Here is an 18,204-nt window from a genome sequence, read left to right as displayed (position 1 = left end):
CCCGTGAGCCATGGCTGCTGAGCCTGCGCGTCCGGAGCCTGTGCTCCGCAATGGGAGAGGCCACAACAGTGAGAGGTCCACGTACCGCAAAAAAAAATTAAAATAAATAAAATAAAAATTAAAAATGTATATGCTTTAATCAAACAAGTTTTAAAACCTGCTGCTGACTAAATGAATGGCAGAATTTTGGCAATTTCTGAATTAATGATGTTACAAAAATGTTAGTATCATGGCAGAATTATTGGCAAGTCAGTCTCATCTTGTGCTTTCCTATATTGATCTATAAAATCTGATGTCTTAAAGTTTAAAACTAAATTATAATAAATCATTTTGTACACATTCATTTCAGCCTGTATTCTGAAAATTAATTACATAAGCAGATTTTCCTTTACAGGTGAAATAATCCCCCAATTAAAAATTGCTCAGTTGTGAGCTTAAATTTATAAAGGCATGATTTGTAGTATCTTAGCAAATAAAATTGTAAAGAAGCTAAACTTTGTTTAAAATATTTCTTATGCAACAGGAAAAAATAAAACACTTTGAGCAAGTATTATCTGCCTAAACCAACTTTTCCATAGGAATATATTTTTAAGGAATAAAAAGAGATAATAAAAGTTCTTATTTGCCTTTTCTAAATCACTAAATGATAAGTTTCAAGAAATTTATGAATACTAAAATTCTTCTCACTTTTCTTTAGACTTCTAGTTGCCAATAAATCATTACAGTATATCAGTGTATCTCTTGTCCCTGTTTTACTCATTGTCTTTTCTGTGTAATATTCTATTTACCATAGAAAGGCAAAATATTACATCAAAAGAGAAACTGTATTTAATTAGAAAATACTGCTGAGGTGTGACCTTAACTTAGTTTTTTTTTAAGAAACAAAGGTTCAGTGTTTTATATGTGACTTGTTTAATTTTCATTCATACCCATGGTAATATTCAAATTAAATATAATTATTTCCCTGTCTTCTGAACTTACTGTAGACTTCTAACACCAAGACTGTTGCCCTTCAGGGACCTAAAGTGAATTGTCACTGCTGATCTTCAACTTTGCTACAGACATTGTGATTCATATGTCAAGTGATAAATATGCCTATGACCAATAGACATAGTTTTCTGATACAGTTATGCACTCAAATCTGACAGAGACGAGAAATGTTTGCCATTAGAGCAAAATAAAGATGTAGGATTGTTCCCTTTGTGAAGACCACATGTAGCTTGTGAAGTTTTGACGTTTATGAGAAATAAAAGTAGGAACTTTTGAAGGTTTTAAATCACTCTTACAAGGTTTCTTGCTGTTTTCAAACCCTTCAGAATTCGAAATGATCAGATCATACAGGGAATTGATGCTGTAAATCAATGAAAGAAAACAGAAGTTAAAAACCCAGAAGACATGAAATACTTCTGCCTAATACCACCCACACAATTCCTCAATTCCAAACTAGTTCATTACACTATATTTTATTGTAGGAATACTATGACCTGGTGTGATAAAACTGGAAGATTGATCCACAGTGACACACCAGTTTTGGGAAAAGTAAGAAAATACTCTAAGTGTGCATTCAACATATTATCTCTGCCTCTAATATTCCTTGCCTTCTTTAATCCATATTTTTCATGGTCCACCTCTACTTTTTGTGTGTGTACAAACATTCTTTCTCTCAGAAACTTTAATATAATGTATAAAATAACTAGGTTTAATTGTTCCTGTCTGTGGTTACTAAACTACTAGTAGTAAATAAAATTCAATATGACACTACCAAATAAAGTTTTTAAACATGTGGAAAAAAAGAATCCTTAATGTCTATTAGGTCAGTCATACATATTTTCTTAAAAACTAGAAGTTTATGTTTTGCCTCAAAATATGTAATTTCCCCTCCTTCCCAAAAATAATGTCAATACCAGATAATATTTGACAATTGTGACCAAAATATTGTCTTTCAACCAATAGTAAGAATTTAGTTTTCAAGATTGTCATCTGTAGAGCAATATGATAATATTTCTTCATGTATTCAAAATTTAATTTAAAAATGAAATTCCAGCTTAGAAATAATATACAACCCAAATATACAGAATATAAAGTTATGCAAAAGTGGATTAAGTTACTTTCATAATGTATCCAGAACATTATTAGATCATTGTTGTGTAGTTTGTTACAGAGCAAAATTGATGAAATAAATTTAAATATACCACATATTTGTTTAATAAAAATACAAATCAAGACATTTTCTACTTGTATAATATTAGTTTTAAAATCTATATTTTTCAAAGAAAACTGCTTTCTTCAACTGTATGAATTTTTCATTATTTTTATGTCTCTATAATGCAACCATTTGACTTAAAGCCTCTTACTAAAGTAGATGAAAAATTAAACAAAAATATCCCAAAGCTGTAAATTATATTAAGATTTATTTTGTTCACCTACTTCTTCCTGAAAAAAAAAAGAGAAAAACTACATATGCATGCATAATGATTAAATCAAAATATGACTGATAGGGAAGATGACCCATGTGTTTTCCTTTCTGTAAGAGAGTACTGTTAAAGAATAAGCCAAGTGTGATCAGATATCTATATAAAATAAGTATTATTACCATCATTATTATCAGCATAGTTATATTTATATGGGAGTTATCTGGTGGGATGGACACGCAACTAATGAGCTGGTTATATCCCTTTGGGATTGTAGTGTGGTAATAATGTAAAGGAATTATATTTTCTAAAATATTTACTGTTTTGTTTGTAAGAAACTGCATTAAATTTACAATAGGAAAAAACACAAAAGATGAATTGTCTTATGTGTAGCTATAGTTAATTAATCTAATTAACTTCTGAAGTGCATTCTCTTTTATCATTTTGCAAATATTAAATTTCCACATACAAGTACTAAAACAAATTCTACTGCTATAAAATGGTTAGAAATTACTTCAGATAATATTTAGATAAAATATTTCATTTTATTTTCTGTTATTTCTTGGACACTCTTCCAAATACAATGTGATTATTATTTGTCAAGTTTTACATGATGTTCACTTTAAGTATGTGTATATGTATAAGTGCATGCATGTAATATTTTCATTTCTTTCTTTTATTTTCTTTTATTCCATGATCCACATAACTGTAGCATAATTTTTCATTACATTGCAGTGAAAAGAAATAGTCAAATGAATATGTTATCAAAATGTACTATACTAACATTTTATATCATGTATAGTATTTAAGAATTTAGAAAATTCTTTTAAGTATTTTCTGTCTCCTCTCAAATCAATGGTTTATATTTTACCCATCTCTGCAACTTTTCTGTAAATCCATGCTTATATCTTTAAATCTTCTCTACCTGACTGCCATTGCATTCATTATCTGCAATATAATAAAAAATACATAGCTTATGTAGTAAACTTTTTAATCTAATAGACCTTGCAGTGGAGGAAAGGACTCCAGTGAATGCCTAGCATATATACGAATATAATTACAAATGTGATTTTTTAAAAATTAAATTCAAGATTAGGAGAACTCCAAAACTTTAAGCTGAATGTTCTTTCAAAGATGGAACAGAGGTCTGAAAAATGAATGAATGTAACTAAGGGTTGAAAACACAGGTTATTTTAAATCTGAGTAAAGTTATGGACATCAGGGCTATCTATTTACTTGCAAATGTGTCAATTATTTATATACCTTTTTTTTTTTTTTACTTTTTTTTCTTCTTATCCAGTACATGAATGTGTTGTATATTTTCAGTTCGTACTTCTGTGACTGGAAAAATATGCAAGTGCCAAAGTTGGTATACCATATAAAATTTACATTTCCCATTGAGCAAAATTATCAGAAGTTCATAATTTTTTAAGAACATAGATTATTAGGGGAAAACTTTAAAAAAGAAAGTTTTTTCTTCCAATTTTTATGGTTGCACAGTGCATTTATTTTTAATTTGTTGAAACAGTCTTGTGAGGCAAGAGTATGTCCAGTATCTTCATTACATGTTATTTCTCAAACTTTATGTGAGTATATGATGTGGGGTTTTCTTTTTATGTACCTCTATTTTGTTTGCTTTTGTGGTTAAAAACACGTAACATAAGATTTGCCCTCTTAATTTTTAAGTGTATCAAACAGTATTGTTATCTGTAGTCACAATGTACCTATAATCCTGTATTAATTGTACAGCAGATCTCTAGAAGTTATTCACCTTGCACAACTGAAACTTATTGAACAGCAATTTCTTGTTTCCGCCTTCCCCCAATGCCAGGCAACCACCATCTTACTCTCTGTTTCTATTAGTGTGACTATTTTAGATACCTCATATAATTGAAATCATGCAATATTTGTCCTCCTGTGACTAGTTTATTTCACTTAGCATAATGTCCTACAAGTTCATCAATGCTGTTGCCTATGGCAGGATTTCTTTCCATTTTAAGGCTGAATAATATTTTATTTTTTTCTATATACTACAGTTTCTTTATCCATTTATCCATCTACAGACATGTTTCCATATCTTGAATCTTGTGAAAATGCTGCAGTAAACATAGGAGTGCATATATCTCTTCAAGTCCCTGATTTCAGTTCTTTTAAATGTATACCCAGAAATGGGATTGCTGGATTATATGGCAATTGTATTTTTAATTCTTTTAGGAACTTCCATACTGTTTTCCATAGTAGCCACAACATTTTACATTCCTACCAACAATGCACAGGATTCTCATTTCTCCACATCCTCACCAACACTTATCTCTTGTTTTTTTGATAATAGCTATCCTAACAAGTATGAAGTGATATCTCACTGTGGTTTTGATTTGTGTTTCTGTGATGATTAGTAATGTTAAATATCTTTTCATATACCTGTTGGCCATTTGTATATCTTTTTTGCAGAAATGTTTATTCAAGTCCTTTGCTCATTTTTTAATTGGATTATTTCTTATTTTGCAATTGAGTTGTAGGAGTTCCTTACATATTTTGGATGTTAGCCCCTTATCAGATATATATTTTGCAAATGTTTTCTTCCATTCCTTTGGTTGCCTTTTCAGTCTGTTGATTGTTTCCTTTGCTCTGCAGAATCTTTTCAGTTTGGTATAGCCTTACTTGTCTAATTTTTGTTGTCTAATTTTGGTGTCATATCCAAGAAATCATTGCCACAACCAACATCATGAAGATTTTCCCTGATTGTCTTCTAGGGGTTTTAGAGTTTCAGGTTCTATGTTTAAATCTTTAAAACATTTGGAGTTGATTTTTGTGTATGGTGTAAGATCAGGTTCCAGTTTCATTTTTTGCTTGTAGACATCCAGTTTTCCCGGCATCATTTATTGAAGAGACTGTACTTTCTCCATTGTGTATTTTTGGCACCCTTGTTGAAGATCATTTGACTGTATATGCATGCGATTATATCTGAGGTCTTTATTATGTTACATTGGTCTATACGTCTGTCTTTATGCCAGTATCATACTTTTCAATTACTGTATCTTTGTAATATAATTTGAAATCAGGAATGGTGATCCCTCTCAGTTTTGTTCTTCTTTCTCAGGGTTGCTTTGGCTAAGAGAAGTCTTTTGGGGTTCCATATGAATTTTAGGATTATTTTCTTTTACTTCTGTAAAAAGTACCATTGGGATTTTAATAAGTATTGCATTAAATCTGTAGATCATTTGGGTAGTATGGACATTTTAACAATATTAAGTCTTCTAACCCATGAACATGAGATGTTTTTCCAATTATTTGCTTCTTCTTTAATTTCTTTCATCTATGATTTGTAAATAGGATTGTCTTCTCAAGTTCCATTTTGGATCATTTGTTTTCAGTGTATAGAAGTGCAACTGATTTTTGTATGTTGATGTTGTGTACTGCAACTTTACTGAATTCACTTATTAATTCTAATAGTGTTTGTGTGTGTGTGTGTGTGTGTGTGTGTGTAATCTTTAGGATTTTCTACAATTATGATGATTTATATGTCCCAAAACAATTTAATATCAGATAATCATTTGACTAGGATAAACATTATTTTATACATATTTCTTCTTTGTGAATTGTCCAATCATAATCATGTCATTTGCACAATTTAATGTATATTTCATAGCATTTATTTGTTATAGTGTATTACTTAGGTTGAATATTATTTCTTTATCTTATACTAAAAAAACCTTTCTCTAATTTTTATCTGCCTCATGTTTTGCTTTATGGTGTTATTAAATATATCAGATCATTAAAATGCTAGTCTTCTTAAAATTACTTATATATTATATTATGGTTTCTTTCTTTGAAAACATTCTCATAAAAACTGTTTCTATTCCCGTGTGATAGTCTCTAAGTAAGGTTTCCAATAATTCATTTTTTCTCTATATGCATGCCACTGGTCGCACCAAAAGGTAGTCTTTCTCCTCCTCTTAAACCTTGGTTGGCCTTGTGACTTCCTTTGCAGTGCTGAAGGGATAATCTGGACCTCTCAAGACTAGGCCTATCATGTACCATTAGTTTTGTTACCTTTGCTGGTGGCCAGAACTACAGGCAGGAGACTTTCAGTCAAAACTAGTTAGGCAGAGAGGAAATTATTTTGGACGTTGAAGAAAGAGGAAAATATTATGAATTGGTGGAGCAGTTAGAGGAGATATAGAATGTGTCAATACCTGACAAACTTGTGAATTTGGTATAGATGATTTCTGGTAAGAAATTTAAAACTGCAAATTAACTTTTTGTACCTACCTGTGTGAAGGTGATAGTGGTATAGGTATTCCTGTGGACTAGACTTCCCAGCTGGCCTTCCCCTTGATAATGCAGTCAGTAACTCTATCCTATGACACATGGAAGGCAGGTAGACAGCCAGCTCCATGGGATCCATGTCATGTGCAATCAGTACCTTCTGAGTCTTCTTGTTCTCCACCAAAATGGTAGCACTGTTAACCTCTGCTCGAAAAACAGGTGGCCACTGAGAGGGGAAATTCCCTTTGCTTGCAGTTTTCTTCTCAGCCTTGGCAAACAGTCTCTGCTCCTTCTCTTGCTTTATCTCTGATATGTATTTATCAGCCAGCCTAAGCAGTTGAGAAGCTATTTGGTGGCACAAGGCCTGGGTGAACTGGTTAAACATGGGAGGCACTTTTAGCTGCTTATGGTGGATAGCCCTTTGCCACCACAACTGGATGGAGCGGGGGCATTTTACAAAGCAGGTGAGGGCCCTTTGGGGCTAGATGTCCTGTCAAATGCCAAATTATCGGGTCTTTTCTCAAACAGGGGATTAACCACGTTCTTGGCCTCCTGCTTCTTCATGACAGCAGGCACCAGGGCCCCTTTCTTCCCCGTGGCCTTCTATCCCTTTGGTATCTTGGGCAGCTGGAAGAAAAGTTGTATTTTAATATATAGATGATTTATTTGGAAATTTGAAAAATAACTCTGAATTTTTAAACTTCCCTGTTTGTATAATTTAACATCAATATTTTGATTCATTTTGGATTTATTGATCTTATTTTTCCTAATATTTTGTTTCTTATATTTAAAAAATTCTACATTTTTTTTCCAAATTCTATATATTAAATTTTCCAAAGGTAATAAATTATAAATTAGTGGCCTGGCTCAACATTGCAATCCTCTTTCTCTCTCTCTTTACACACACTGTATATGTATATTTTAATTAATAAATAACATTTTAATTTTTATTTAAATATTACTCATAGAATTATGGCCTTGATGCCTGCTGTTGCATTGAACCAGTCTTGCATAATTTTTTTTTGTTACATATTTGAAATGACTTAAGGTAGATTGTCCATATTTACATATGTTCAGTAAAATTAAAAACACAACTCTATGCAACATTTTATTAAAGTAAATCACAATCTTTTGTCAATGCCTGCATATTTTCTACACAATGCCTGCAAGTTTTCAACAAGGGAAACTTTCTGATGTATTTGAATTTTCTCCTTTAGGTAATGGTCAGTATGTTACAGTGTCAATTTCAAACCAAAATCAGTACGTCTGTGGTCCATAGATAATTTATATATCAATTTATCAGTTACTTGGAGTGAAAAGAGAATATCTTCTTGGAATGAAAGATAACTACTGATGATAATTGGTATATACTATAGACATAGAATTTTAAACCATGCTATCTTGAACAATGCTATTGTATTACAATATAGATTTACTATGGTTCTGGGGAGACCATTAATGACACAAGACTGATGGATAATTTTTGAGAACTAACTTATGTTCCTCATTGTTTAATATATGTGGAAATGTCACAGTGTCACTTTTTCTTTAATTACATTAGCTATTTTATTAAAATGTCCAATAAGTTCATCCTGAAAACACTGGATGAGGGATATTTTGACTGTCTAAAAATGCTAAAGGGAAGAGTAATTTGGGGAATTGGTTGAAGATGGGACTTAGGAAGACACAGGTCTCACCTATTCCCAGGGACACACCAAAGTTACAGCTACCTGTAGAATAGTTCTCTCTGAAGATAATCTGAGGACCAGCAGAACAGCTCTTCCACAACAAACAATAAAAAGGCCACATTGAGTAAGGTAGGAGAGGCAGAGAGGCAGTCTCCACAGGGCCCCTACCAGTAGAGTAGTGACCCACAATCAGGAGGGATATCACAAAATATCACAAAAAAGGAGCTTCTTCCTGAAGAATGAGGCGTTTGAGTCTCACATCATGTACCCCAACCCTTGGGAACTGCGCTGGAAAGATGAACCCCCAAAATAACTGGCTTTGAAAAACAATGGGGCTTATGTCCAGGAGACTCAAAAGGCTATAGGAAACTGAGACTCCACTTTTAAAGGGCTCTTCACAGACTCACCCTGGGACCCAGCTCAAAAGCAGCAATTTGGAAATCACCTAGACCATACGTGAAGAAGATTCATTAACTAACCTAAAGTGTCTGTCAGAGGGACAGATGTCTCTTGAAACTCTTTCTGGGGATGTAATTGCTTGCAGGTGCCATTTTTTTCAATCTCCTACTCTGCTAGCTTGAGGCTGGCAGGTACCATTTATTGATAGTCTCTCTCTACCTTGCTAAGGCTGCTTGCCCTGCCCCAGTGTTACACTATTCCAAAAAATTAAACTGGAGAGAACATTTCCAAACTCATTTAATGGAGGCCTGCATTACCCTGATACCAAACCAGACAAGGATATCACAAAAAATGAAAATTACAGGCCAATATCTCTGATGAACAAAGATGGAAAAATCCTCAAGAAAATATTAGCAAACTGAATTCAAAAATATATTAAAAAGGACATACACCATGATCAAGTGGGATTTATTCCAGAGATGCACAGATGGCTCAACATCTGCAAATCAATCAATATGATACACCATGTTAACAAAATGAAGGGTAAAAATTGTATGATCATTCCAGTAGATTCAGAAAAAGAATTGACAAAATTCAACATCCTTTCATGATATAAACTCTCAACCAACTGGTTACAGAAGGAATGTACTTCAACATAATAAAGGCCGTATATGACAAACCCACAGCTAACATTATACTCAACAAGGAAAAACAAAGTTTTTCTTCTATGGTCAGTAACAAGACAAGGATACCACTCTCACCACTTCTATTCAACAGAGTATTGGAAGTCCTAGCCAGAGCAATTAGGCAAGAAAAAGTAATTAAATTTATCCAAATAAGAAAGAAAGAAGTACAACTGTCACCATTTGTGGATAGAAAACCCTAAAGACTCCACCAAAAATCTGTTAGAACTAATAAGTGAACTCAATACATTTGCAGGATACAAAATCAATATACAGAAATGAAATCTATGGCATTTTTATACACTAGTAATGAATTATCAGAAAGAGAAATTAAGAAAACTATTTCATTTACAACTACATAAAAAAGAAGAAAATACCTAGGAATAAATTTAATCAAGGTTAAAAACTGCACTGAAAGCTATAAGACATTGATGAAAGAAACTAAAGAAGTAACAAATAAGTGGAAAGATGTTCCATGGATTGGAAGAATTAATATTGTTCAAACTACCCAAAACAATCTACAGATTCAGTGTACTCCCTATCAAAATTCCAATGGCATATTTCACAGAACTAGAACAAATAATTCTAAAATTTGTGTGGTTTATAAAAGATCCCAAATAGCCAAAACAATCTTGAGAAAGAAGAACAAAGATGAGGTATCAAGTTCCTGATTTCAAACTATACTACAAAGTTATAGTAATCAAAAGTATGGTATTGGCATGACAACAGAAACACAGATCAGTGGAACAGAACAAGGAGCCCAGACATATATGGACAGTTAATTTCCAACAAAGGATCCAGGCATGGACAATGGGGAAAGGACAGTCTGTTCAATAAATGGTGTTGGGAAAACTTGACATGCAAAAGAATGAATCTAGGCTACTTTCTTACACCCTACAGAAAAATTAAAAAGGATTGAATACTTGAATATAAGACCTGAAACCATAAATTCTTAGAAGAAAACTTATGTGGTAAACTCCTTGACATTGGTCTTAGTGATTATTTTGGGAGGTATGAATCTAAAGGCAAGGGAAACAAAAATAAACATAAGCTGCTACATCAAACTAAAGGGCTTCTGTACATTGAAGGAAATCATCAACAAAATGAAAAGGCAACCCACTGAATGGAAGAAAATAATTGCAAATCATAACCTTGATAAGGGGTTAATATCCAAAATATATTTAAGAAAACAAAACAGTCAGGCATCTCAACAACAAAAAAAGAAACAGCCCATTGAAAATATGGGCAGAGGATCTAAGTAGAATTTTTTTCAAAGAATACATACAAATGGGCAACAGGCACATGAAAAGATGTTCAACATCACTAAATACCAGGGAAATACAAATCGAAACCACAATGAGATAACATCTCACACCTGTTAGAATGGCTGTTATCAAAAAGATAAGAAATAACATGTTGAAGAGGATGTGGAAAATAGAGAAATCTCATATACTATTTGTTGGAATGTAAACTTGTATAGCCACCATTGAAAATGATTCGGAAATTTCTCAAAATTTAAAAATAGAACTACCATATGATCAAGCTTTTCCATTTCTGGATATTTACCTGGAAAATGTGAAAACACTAATTTGAAAAAATATATACATCCATGTTCATTGCAGCATTATTTACAATAACCAAGATAAGGAAACAAGCTAAATGTTCATAAATGGATGCATAGATAAAAAAGATGTGAGCCATATATATATATATATACACACACACATATACATGTAATGGAATACTACACAACCATAAAAAGAAGGAAGTCTTGTCATTTGCAACAAAATGGAAGGACTTTGAGGGTATTATACAATGTGAAATAACTCAGAGAAAGACAAATTCCATATGTTTTCACTTATATGTGGAATCTGAAAACAAACAGACAAAACAAATCAAAAACAAACTCATAGATACAGAGAACAGACTGGTGGTTAACAAAGGAGAAGGAGGTTGAGGGGTGGCAAAAGCATAGGGAGTCAGTTGTATGGTGATGGATGATAACTAGTAGACTTTTGGTGGTGTTCAATTTGAGGTGTATCCAAATATCAAATTATAATATTATACACCTGAAACTAATATAAGGTTATATACCAATTTTAACTCAATTTTTTTAAAAAAGTAATTTGGCAAAGGATTATCAAAATAGAAAGGCAACCTAAAGGATTTAAGGTAAATCCCAAAGTGGCAAACATATAGCTACAGTTTTATTTCTGCCTATATGCCAAACTGAAAATGGAGATGTATACTGATTAAACTACTGAAGAGCTTACACACTAAAATTTCTTCAGGCTGTTGTTATACTACAATGAATGCCCACAGTTCAAAACACATTATAATGTACTTGGAAAATTCTTCCTATCACAGAATATATTGAAAGTGAGTGAGATATATATATATATATATATATATATTTGTATTTTATTTATTTCTATGCCACAGATTTGGATATAGCTAAAAATGACAAAATTAGTATTAGTATTCAAATATATAAAAAATAAAATGAACAGAAGTTACCTTTCTTGCCCTTTCAAATGATATCTTATTGGAAGAGGATGTGAATACATTCAGAGGTAATCTAATATGCATTCCATTATTCACAAAATTCCAATAAATTATGTATCTTTCCTCTAATGTGACATTAGCTTCTTAATGAAATGAAGCACATCTTTCTGTGCAAATATGTAGAACAAATATCTGATACTTGTTAGGTTTTATATTTTTTATTAACTAATTTAAATGAGTAATTTTTATGGTTAAATAGTGACTTTTATACATACATAATCAAGAAATTCCAACATTCACTGGACTGGATTTCAGAATTTTAGGATCAATGACTACTTCTCTCCATTTCCCCCCGTTTTAATGGGAATGCCTGTAGATGTTCCCACGTGACTGTTCAACTGCTGCATGTTGATTTGTTGGGGAGGGGCTGGAAAACTTGTCTCTATATTTTACAGCTAACTGGTTTCTTTCATTACAGAGAACTACACACAAAGAGCCTCGTCCATATCTAGATCCAGTCTTGTTAGGTGATAAGATTATAGACTTAGAGCAAAATCTTTAATGGGACCAGTGTCTCGTGAATGTCTCATTAGAAGGAGAATCAATGTATTTTACATGTGGGAAAGATATAAACAACTAGAGTCCAGAGGGTGATCTGTGGGGAACAGATGCTAGGGTTGCACACATGATCTCTAGCTCTTGTTGTTCACATCCTTGTGTGATCCTCTTCTGAGTGTGGACAGGGCCTATGACTTGCTGGTAATGAGTGGAATAAGGCAAGATGATGGGTGCATGTTTTTACATGTTCACGATTAGGTTATGTAAGGCTGTAAACTGTGTTGCTACAATAATTTCTCTTCCTTGCTGGTTTTGCAGAAGGAAGCTGCCATGTTGTGTGTGAGTTGCATGGCAAGTTGCTAAAAGTGGCTTCCAAGGAACCCCCAGCAAGAAAATGGGGTTTTTAGTTCCACAGCCTTCTAAGTAACTGAATCCTGCCCACATGAAAGCTTAGAAGTGGATCATTTCCGAGTAAAGTGTCAGATGAGACCACAGCGTCAGCCAACACAGTAATTGCATCCTTATGAGAACTTGAATTAACTAAGTCATGCCCAAACTCTTAAAGCTTTACACACTATGATATAATAATAATGATAATGTGTTGTCATAAACACTAAGTCTGTGTTAATATTGTTATGTCACAATAGATAACTAATACAGAGGAATTTTATAATGATTCAGAAATCATTCTTAATCTCCAGATTGCCATCATGGAGAAAAAACACAATTATTTCAATCAAATCTCTTCTTTCACTTCTTAGAAAATTATACTGAAAGGCAAATGATCCTAACTAAAATACTGTATTTCATGTCTCAAAACAATTACTCCAGCCATTTTGTGATATGGGTACTTCTTGATTGGAAAAACAAAAATAATCAGTTATACTGGGGAAGATATTTGACTGACATGTAAAAATTGAATAGGTGGGAGGGAAATGGTATATAATGTTCCATTATATTCAAGCAGGAATATTCTTATGGAGAAGTGATTGAAAGGGAAGAGTGTCATGATGAAGATGCTGTACTAATAGGCTGTTTACACCCTCTGTTTTGATATATAGTCATACTAATGTTTACAAAATATAGGCTATAACTTCTCTTTCCTCAATAAACCAAAGATCTTCCCAAGTTGTATTTTCAATGGTCATGTGACACAAGTTATAGAGGTATGTGATCAATGGAGGCTGATTCTTTAAAGATTTAAGACCAATTCCCATAATTCAATCCAAGTTCAAAAGGGAAGGAGAGGATCATAAATAATCAATTAAGTGACTACTAGAAATAGCCCTTAAAGATACATCAACACAAAAATACCTTTCACAATGTGGCATGGGGAAATAAATACACTACATTAGGTGGAAGTAGTTTGAAGTAATTTATGGTTTTTGAAGTCTAGACCAGTTAGATAACAAATTGCAGGATCCTCCACTTTGCTGTGTGAAACTTGGGCAACTTTTTCAACACATTGTGAGAATTTTATCTTTATGTATAAAATGAGGATATAATCCATCATATAGGGTGATTGTGGTTCCTTGAGTAAATGAATGAGAATGCACTGTGTGCCATAAAATAACATCACTAATTAAAACCATTATTGTTATCATTAGTTCTGCTTCTGCCACTAATCAGTGGTGAGAAACTAAGAGTGTGATTTTCTGAAATTCATTTATGTGTAGGAGAAATGATGATGTTGTAATTAATACTGCTAATAATCTGTACCAACTATTGATTATTTTAACGAATGATGTCTTGCTGGTCATTGAAAATAAATGACCAACATTCAGTTTTTCCCTTAAAGTTATACTAAAAGTTTCTTCTATAAGGAAATATAACATGTTAAAAGTCTAATTTACAAAGGCATTAACTTACAAAATGCTTTTTTATTTGATATTATTTTAACTATTACATGGCTTTATGCCATTTCATGGTTTTGATTAAATCCTGAGTCAACAATTTTTGATAGCCTTTGATAAGACTACAAGTTTCCTTAATCCTTGTGAACATTGGACGATGGGAAAATGAATCCAGCTGGACCTTGCCTCAATGAATTATCTTCTATATAATCAAGCATTAAGTAATCATAATAAAAATATTTAAAGACATATATGTTTGGGGAAAAATGTTTTTTTATACCCATCTTATAAAGTGAACCTGGAGGGACATTTTCCCCTATCTTGCAGTAGCAAAATAAATAAAATTATGCACAATAATACAAAAGCAATGTGGGCAATTTGTGTGTGTATATAACAATTATATTTTTACATTTAAAAAATTTTTGAAACAATCTCAAAGTTAATAAGTGTGGCAAGTACAGCACAAATAACTTTTTTCTGAATCATCTAAGAGTAAGCTGCTGACATGATGCCCAATCACTCACAAAAAATGTTTGTGTATATTTCTTCCAATCATGTTCTAGAGAACCACAATGTAAACATGAAGATCAGGAATTGATATTAATATATTACTACCATCTACTCCTGAGACCATTCAAATTTCTCCAATTATTCTAGTAATATCCATTAAAATAAAGGGGTAAAATCCAGAATTACACACATGCATTTATTTTCTATGTCATTCTGATTTTATTCATTTGGAACAGTTCTCAGGTTTTCCTTGACTTTCATGACCTTGACACTTGGGCATATTAAAAACCAGTTGTTTTTGATAATGCCCTTCTATTTGGGATTCTCAAATATCTCATCATAATTCAATTCAGATTAAGTATTTTGGGCAGGTTTAACAAAGAAGTGATGCCGTGTCCTTCCCATCCAATCCTGTAATGGCACACCATTTTAATTTGTCTCATTACTTGTTTACTTATTTTGACTTTGAGCACTTGATTAAGATGACACATACTAGTATTATCCATTCTAAAGTTTCTCCTTTTTTCCTCCTTTTATTTTTTTTTTCCCTTTCTTTTTATATATATAAGTACTGGGATGGAGATAGTCTGAGACTTCATCAAACATCTATTCACTAATTTATATTAGTGTAGACTCATGAGTTCTTATTTTAGTTAATCAGGTATAATCCATTAATATCATCATTTTGACATTTAAGTTTTTTACAGTGAGGATCTCTTTAAATGGACTTACATATCCTTTGGCATGCACTCATCATTCTTTGAACTCTTCTTTATTTTCTGGCCTAGAAAATACCCCATTGGGATCTCATTTTGTATTTTCCTTAACCCACTACTAAAATGAGTCATTTCTCAATGGAATTCTAGGTTATTTTAACGGAGAATAGAGTACAGAAAAGATTTTAGTGCTAGGTGTGTTCATTGTTATTGGTATGTCACTTCTCATAGGAACATTGTAGTAGATAGAGCCAGAAATACACACACACACACATTTATTTCTATATCCATCTCAATAGGTTAAAATCTCTGAGTTTACAATATCTCTAATTTAAATCCAATAACATAGGGTTGATTTTCATTTTCTCCATTTCTACGCAGTCTCCTCTTGCATGCCCTTCTCATACTTAGGTATTATATACTAAGCCAGGCTTCAGCCTCCCCAAGAAGATACCCTTCTTACGCTGCTCTGAATCCAATACTCTAGCCTGGGCAGCTGCTGTCACCTCTGCCCCCCTGCCCAAGATTGAGTTCTAATCCTGTTCTGGTACCAATAGCCCTTGCTGGGCTGTCTGTTTCCTTTGAACACCATCCTCACTCTACTTACTTAGCCTCCTACTCTGGATTGTGGAGCACCTTGATCCCTTATCAACACAACACACACACACATAAGCACCTGTCTTGCTCATCCCCACCTACTGTTTGTGACTGGAGTAATCAGGAAGGGAAATAGGTGTGGAAAAGGAAGAATAACTACAGTTTATTTCAATATGTTGCATCACATGTTAGAATAACAAAATCCCAGAATGAGCCAAATTTCAAATCTCACAAAAACAAACTCTTGTACATAGCACAAACTCTGTGACATACTGTCTATGACTATTGAACATTTTGAAGAATGGTATCCTAAAAAAGTATCTATTTTAAACTCATTACATGTTCATATTATTGGGTTAAATGTTTATTGTTATCTTAAATAAGTTTCTTGTGTCATAAGATTAAAAACTCAAATTGTTTGATATAAGAAATTTAAAGAGTGTTACAGTAGTGCTCGCTTCAGCAGCACATATACTAAAATTGGAACGATACAGAGAAGATTGGCATAAGCACGGCCCCTGCGTGAGGATGACATGCAAATTCGTGAAGCGTTCCATATTTTTTACCAATAGCATTTTTCACAGAACTAGAACAAAAAATTTCACAATTTGTATGGAAACACAAAAGACCCCGAATAACCAAAGCAGTCTTGAGAAAGAAAAATGGAGCTGGAGGAGTCAGGCTCCCGGACTTTAGACTATACTACAAAGCTACATTAATCAAGACAGTATGGTAGTGGCACAAAAACAGAAATATAGATCAGTGGAACAGGATAGAAAGCCCAGAGATAAACCCATGCACCTATGGTCAACTAATCTATGACAAAGGAGGCAAGGATATACAAGGGAGAAAAGACAGCCTTTTCAATAAGTGGTGCTGGGAAAACTGGACAGCTGCATGTAAAAGAATGAAATTAGAACACCCTCTAGGACCATACACAAAAATAAACTCAAAATGGATAAAAGACCTAAATTTAAGGTCAGACACTATAAAACTCTGAGAGGAAAACATAGGCAGTACACTCTATGACATAAATCACAGCAAGATCCTTTTTGACTCAGCTCCTAGAGAAATGGAAATAAAAACAAAAATTAAAAAATGGGACCTAATGAAACTTAAAAGCTTTTGCACAGCTAAGGAAACCATAAACAAGATGAGAAGACAACCCTCAGAATGGGAGAAAATATTTGCAAATGAAGCAAATGACAAAGCATTAATCTCCAAAATTTACAAGCAGCTCATGCAGCTCAATATCAAAAAACCAAACAGCCCAATCCAAAAATGGGCAGCAGACCTAAACAGACATTTCTCCAAAGAAGATATACAGATTGCCCACAAACACATGAAAGAATGCTCAACATCACTAATTATTAGAGAAATGCAAATCAAAACTACAATGAGGTATCACCTCACACCAGTCAGAATGGCCATCATCTGAAATCTACAAGCAATGAATGCTGGAGAGGGTGTGGAGAAAAGGCAACCCTCTTGAACTGTTGGTGGGAATATAAATTGATAAGCCACTATGGACAACTGTATGGAGGTTCCTTAAAAAACTAAAAATAGAACTACCATACGACCCAGCAATCCCACTACTGGGCATATACCCTGAGAAAACTGTAATTCAAAAAGAGTCATGTACCACAATGTTCACTGCAGCTCTATTTACAATAGCGAGGACGTGGAAGCAAACCTAAGTGTCCATTGACAGATGAATGGATAAAGAAGATGTGGCACATATATACAGTGGAATATTACTCAGCCATAAAAAGAAACGAAATTGAGTTATTTGTAGTGAAGTGGATGGACCTAGGGTCTGTCATACAGAGTGAAGTAAGTCAGAAAGAGAAAAACAATTACTGTATGCTAACACATATATATGGAATCTGAAAAAAAAAATGGTTCTGAAGAACCTAGGGGCAGGACAGGAATAAATACACAGACATAGAGAATGGACTTGAGGACACAGGGAGGGGGAAGGGTAAGCTGGGACAAAGTGAGAGAGTGGCATGGAC

General features: G+C 33.2%; 2 pseudogenes; one reads left to right on the top strand and one right to left on the bottom strand.

The window, feature by feature from the left end:
* Positions 1-3,341: 3,341 nt before the first annotated feature.
* LOC149746830 (large ribosomal subunit protein eL8 pseudogene) lies at positions 3,342-7,623 on the bottom strand (annotated as a pseudogene).
* Positions 7,624-16,639: 9,016 nt separating this feature from the next.
* On the top strand, positions 16,640-16,752 carry LOC115803269 (U6 spliceosomal RNA; annotated as a pseudogene).
* The last annotated feature ends 1,452 nt before the right edge of the window (positions 16,753-18,204 follow it).

Source organism: Delphinapterus leucas, chromosome 18, assembly GCF_059928025.1.
Source record: "Delphinapterus leucas isolate spDelLeu-1000000601 "Yukka" chromosome 18, BTC_Dleu_Yukka2, whole genome shotgun sequence".
NCBI classification, from domain to species: domain Eukaryota; kingdom Metazoa; phylum Chordata; class Mammalia; order Artiodactyla; family Monodontidae; genus Delphinapterus; species Delphinapterus leucas.
The sequence above is the reverse complement of the archived record's forward strand: the minus strand, read 5'-3'. Positions and strand labels throughout refer to the sequence as shown.